The 5,450-nt window shown below is 34.7% G+C and overlaps 1 long non-coding RNA gene across 3 annotated transcripts; it reads right to left on the bottom strand.

Moving 5' to 3' along the window:
• Positions 1-1,885: 1,885 nt before the first annotated feature.
• LOC110925746 lies at positions 1,886-5,233 on the bottom strand. Of its 3 annotated transcripts, none has more exons than XR_004885782.1 (4): positions 5,107-5,233; positions 3,590-4,558; positions 2,515-2,564; positions 1,886-2,079 (listed from the first exon to the last, which is right to left on the bottom strand). It is a non-coding gene; the product is annotated as an uncharacterized LOC110925746 (long non-coding RNA). The 3 variants fall into 3 exon arrangements; XR_002584702.2 differs by having other exon boundaries at positions 3,590-3,682; positions 5,107-5,227; XR_002584703.2 differs by lacking the exon at positions 2,515-2,564 and having other exon boundaries at positions 3,590-3,682; positions 5,107-5,227.
• Between the last annotated feature and the right edge of the window lie 217 nt (positions 5,234-5,450).

Here is a 5,450-nt window from a genome sequence, read left to right as displayed (position 1 = left end):
AATCCAGGAATGTATAGACAAACCAGCCCCTATGCTCCAGTAAGCCTCCGGAGAAGAGAAACGGCCCCAGATGAAGGCACGAAAGCAAACAGCTCCCGAGCTACTAGCAACATGACCTGCAAACAACAAGACAACAAAACCAACAAGCAGAAGTACACCAGAGACCATACAGTTATAAGATAACTACGAAAGCATAGCATAGTTAGATACTGGGAAGACCCCAACACAAAGGCCTTCCCAAAAGCAAAAGACAGCAGCATCCAAGGTGCATAGTGTTAAGTATCAAGTTACAACCACATCAAATAAACCATTGTTTTTAAAGAAAAAGCGGCTACTGAGAGGCATCTCTTGACAGAGATTTGGGCAAAGAGGGTCCGGCGGGGGCTAAGCAAGGCCTTGAGCTCATCAATAGACATCAAGGGCCTTGCAAGAATCTTCTTGAGGCAGGGGTCTTCTCGCCAAATTCCTTGTCCAGTTTGGACAACTGCTTCTTGGCCTTTGAATTATAGAGAGGAGTCTCTTTCCTCCCCAACCCCTAGGCAAAGTAAGCATACCCATCTTTCAAACCCGCTTGATACCCCACATCCAGGTAAGCCCTGTAAATTCTCTCAAGGCTACCCTTGAACTCCTTGGACTGGGAAACAACAGTGAGGAAAGACCCAAACCCCTCAGTGATAAGCCAGTATCGCTCCTGAGCCAAGTTCTGATTATCATCCATAGCAACCCCCCATTCTGCATACATGGTATCCAAATCCCCCTGGGAAACAGAGTCGAGCTCCTTCTGATGCTTCAGTTCCGTAGCAAGCTCTTCCCTCTCCTCAGTCCAAGCTATCCTCTCTCTCTCTCCCAGCCTCGCTCCTTCTGCTCCAGCAAGGCCCCAACACTCTGAAAGAAAAAACATAGTACAAAAAAGAGGGGGTTAAACAAAAAAAAAGGAAGGATGGGGGAGAAGGATTTGGTACCTTCTCCTCTAACAGCTTCCTCTCGACATCAGTCACCCGGCACCGAAGCTCAGCAGCAACGGTCTGAGAGGTTCTTGGATCAGCCCTTAACTCCTCGTTTGCCCTCCTCAGCTTATCCATCCGCTGCAGCATACTAGCCCTCCTAAAAAATCCTCACAAAGAGACATACTATATTGGTCATCAAAGAGATCAGACCTTAAACCAAAGTTCATAAATTTGTGAGATGGGGGAACAACATGATCTGGAAAATCTCGAGCGGTCTCAGGGGTCCCCACAACAGTGGATGTGGTTATCTTCCATTTGGGAACATATGGGACTAGAAGACCCTCAGCAAACAAAGGGGCCAAAGGAGACTGAGAAACAAGGACCTCAGGCTAAGAGGGTTTGTTGGTACCAGTGGCTTGAAGAGGAGAGATGTCAAAAGCAGGATTGACACAAGCAGCACTTATTTCAGGAGTTACTACAAAAAAAATGTAATTTAGTGACATTCAAAAAGTGCCACAAAACAACAAAAAAGTGCCATTAAGACACCTGTAGGAATGACGGCACACAAAAAAAGTGCCACTAGAAGCTCTGACGCTAAAGCCTTTTAGTGTCACTTTTTCGATCTGCCGCACAAAGTCTTTAGGTTTTTAGTGGCACTTTTTTTCTACCACTACAAACTTTTAGGCTTTTAATGGCACATTTTTTTTTTTTTTTTGCCACAAAATCACATAAAATTAAATGCCATTGACATTTATTATATTAATTTTCATTGATTACAAATATTACATATTTTCATTAAAAATAAAAATAAAATTGTAAAATGTAGAAATCATAATATAATCACTTCAATTAAAAAGTTCAATCAATCATCTTCCAAAGATTACAATGTTTGCAAACAAAAGTCTAATAAGCGTCAACCTATGTCTAAATACCAAACATACAAAACAAATAATCAATAAATGTTTGAACAGAAACTCAAAACTTCATTACATTCGTGAATCTCTTACACAATCTTGTTTGCGAGTAAAATAATCGTCGTGTTAACCCTTTCTAAGCAATCATATTTCCCACTTCATAGTTCTCTGCACTTACTGCTTGTTGTCATCGCATCAACCAACTCACTATATTCAACCTGAAATTTCACAGTTCATGTTAAATTGATTAGATCTCATAACTATAACAATAAAAGATGTAAGAGCAATTAATAAAACACAAATTCACTTCTTTTGACATCACTTTAAGCTCTTCAGCCAAAGATAGGGTAGTTTTTTCAATACCTCTAGTTGTCAGAAATGCCATCACCAAATGACAAGAGTGTTCATTATGAGAATGTTTACCCATTAGTTTATAACGGGTCAAATTGAGTTGTCTTCTATCTAAGACAAATCAATTGGTGAACTAAAATATTACTAAAAATGTGGTGAATGGGTCAATAGGGTCAAAAGATGCCCAAAGTATATTCTTTGAGCATGCAATCTCTTTTTTGTGTTAATGTAGTTTTTTAATTAATTATAACCCACTAACTAGAAGTTAAGCCCCTAGATGGAGTAAAAGAACATACACATACCTATAATTAAGGTAGGCCCTTAATATCCTGTTCACTAATAAAAAAGCCACCTAGAAAAAATGCATAATATTATTTCCAGCCTAATTATAATTGAGATGTGTTAAAAAGAGTTATTTTACATTATTAGCTAGTGCAAAAGATCATGAATGATCAAATCATTAATAGTTGGTATATAGGATAAAAATGTCAAAGTTACCTTAACATAAGTTATGTGGCATATCAACTTGATAAATTAGCATGAAAATAAAGTCAAGATCACAAATATGAAAACAAAAACATTTATTTTCTAAAATGTACCTGTAAGCTAGTACTTCTGATTTATAGAGTCCCCTAACTTGTCAACACCATAGAGAATTGAGAATAAACATTATATATGATAATATATATCTACATTATTGTTAGAGATTTAAAAAAATTCAAAATATCAACCTTCTAAATGGTAATAAAAATATTCTGTTTTCTGAGAACTGTCAAAATTTTATATACGATGTCATGAAATAAAGAATGTGCATATACAATAAGTACCAAAGATAAAAACAAAATTATATATGATCATAGTCATGACTAGTGTGAGAGTAAAACAAACATGTTTTGGGATGGCTATAGTTCAAGTGCTACAAAGAGATAACTAACTACATCAAAAAAAATATAATACAAATGAATAACCATGCTAAAACACAACTTTTTGAAACGAAATTTTCTAATTTGATATAAATTTCACAGAATGTTTTAAAAAAATTAAATCAAACCTCAAAAAAAAAAAAAGAATAATACATCATGGAAGCATTCACATTTAAATATGTAACAAATCCCATGTAGATTTTAATTTCAAGGGTATGATCAAATATATACCGTATCATTAGAAAATGGAATGGTAGTAGACAATAAACGATGATCTCCGCTAATGTCATATCAATCTGAATACAATATACAGGACACACCCACATTCATGTGCCCTAATTAGTTAATACAAGCCCACGTGTAATTGTAATAAGATATAATTATTATATAAATAAAAAAGAACTTTCCAAATCTTATAAGGTATGCTGAAGCTAAAAGTGATTAAGCAATGTACCTTGAGATTTACAAGCCTGAGAAAGCTTCCTAGTGCTACAATGAGCAAATGCAACTTCACCAAATTCACTTACTTTAGCTCTTAATTTGTGTTCTATTATAAAACGCACAGAATGTTATAGTCAATCAAAAATTCAGCAGCAATGGCAACGAACATTTAATAGTATAACTACATAGTTCTTCAGATCGATTTCCTAGAAACCATTTTGGAGCCCCAAAATAAAGTTAAAATTTGGGGCCCGTTCCAAACTTTTATTGTTATAAACCTAATTCATACATTTGGTTTCTATTTGACATTTAAACGTCCAATAAGTAGCTTTAGCAAGTTACTGATAGACCACCAAATCACTAAGAAGTTCTTAAGTAAGGAACTTATGTAGCATTTGATTAATTTATAACTACTAAGGAATAAGTTTCCAATCAAATCTTAGTAAACAAACAAACAAACAATTTGTTTAATCAAACTACTTTGTAATGTGTATAGAACAAAGAATTGTTGTAACTCAAGATCTTAGTGCAGTCGGATGAGCTTTGGGTGTTCCTTTTTGAGCCATGATGTTTTTTGGTGATTCCATTAGATTTTAAGAAAAAAAAAATTCATACCAGGACTGATTTTTTTCAAGATATGTTGCTGAAGGCATATTGAAGTTAATTGGGCATTTCGATTTTCGAGCATTTGTGTTTTTAAGTAAATTCTAATTTTAATATATTAATTTCAGACAAAAATTAAAAGATTTAGGGTTTAACAGGTCGTGTTCGGGTTACCCACGAAACTTCGGGTCGTGTTCGGGTTCATATGTATGATACGATTATCGGGTTCGGGTTGAACCCGCGATCACAACCCGTCTAGTCATGTCCAGTTTAGGATTTCAATACTAGCAACTCCATTCCTAGTCGGTTTTTTTATAAACAACAGAAATTAGGCATATGAGAAAACTTATCTTTTAACTACACGAGATCTGGAGATGGACTGAAAATTTTGAAATGAAACAATTGATTTGTCAGTCATCATTAGTAAATTAAGGCAATACATACTCAAGAAAGAAAGAAAGTTAGACTATATTCACATACTAGCTTACACATTTAACAATTTACATTTACAACAATAACAATTAGAAAATGAAGGATCTGATTTTGGACGCATGAACCAATAAGTTCTTAATACCATTAAGTCCAAAATCAAAAAAAATCAACTTGTTCTTCAAGGAAGAAGAGCCGGCCCTGATTAGAGTCATACTAAATCTAACAAGATAATAACTTCTATAGCGCATATCCAAACACCCCGTTGAAGATATAACAAGTTGGGATTTTCACTATAAAATGCAAACCTAACTTGTGCTCCAACTAGAAAACTGAATATTCTCTAAAAATATAAAATCATGATTCAGAAGCATGAGTAATGAAACCCTAACATGAAATACCCATTCGAACACAACGCCTCTGCCCCAAAACCAAATCCAATATTTTCACAGAAACCCTAAATGTGATTGAAGACAAGTTGACGAAGGAAGAAAATACCTGTCGAGGGCTGCAGTGAGGATTGAGCGGAGGATACGATCGATTATGAGAGATAAATTTCCAATTGTTTGTGAATATGAGAGGGAAATCTAAAATTTTTGGGAAGAAGAGGAATGTGTGAATTTGGGGAGGGAAACTAAATAAAAATAACTATTAAATAACCTAAAAACAAATATTAAATAAAAATAACTATTCTCATCCAATCCATCAAATTATACATATATTTCACTAAAAAACAACTTCTATATCAATATATTTCCACTAAAAACAAATATTTTTTCTCTCTCCTTTCCAATTAAATAATATTATCATCACATTTTTCTCTTTCCTTCACTCACAACCAC

The sequence above is a fragment of the Helianthus annuus genome, chromosome 17 (assembly GCF_002127325.2).
Source record: "Helianthus annuus cultivar XRQ/B chromosome 17, HanXRQr2.0-SUNRISE, whole genome shotgun sequence".
Classification (NCBI taxonomy): domain Eukaryota; kingdom Viridiplantae; phylum Streptophyta; class Magnoliopsida; order Asterales; family Asteraceae; genus Helianthus; species Helianthus annuus.
Note: the sequence above shows the minus strand (reverse complement) of the source record. Positions and strands in the feature narration are given on the sequence as shown.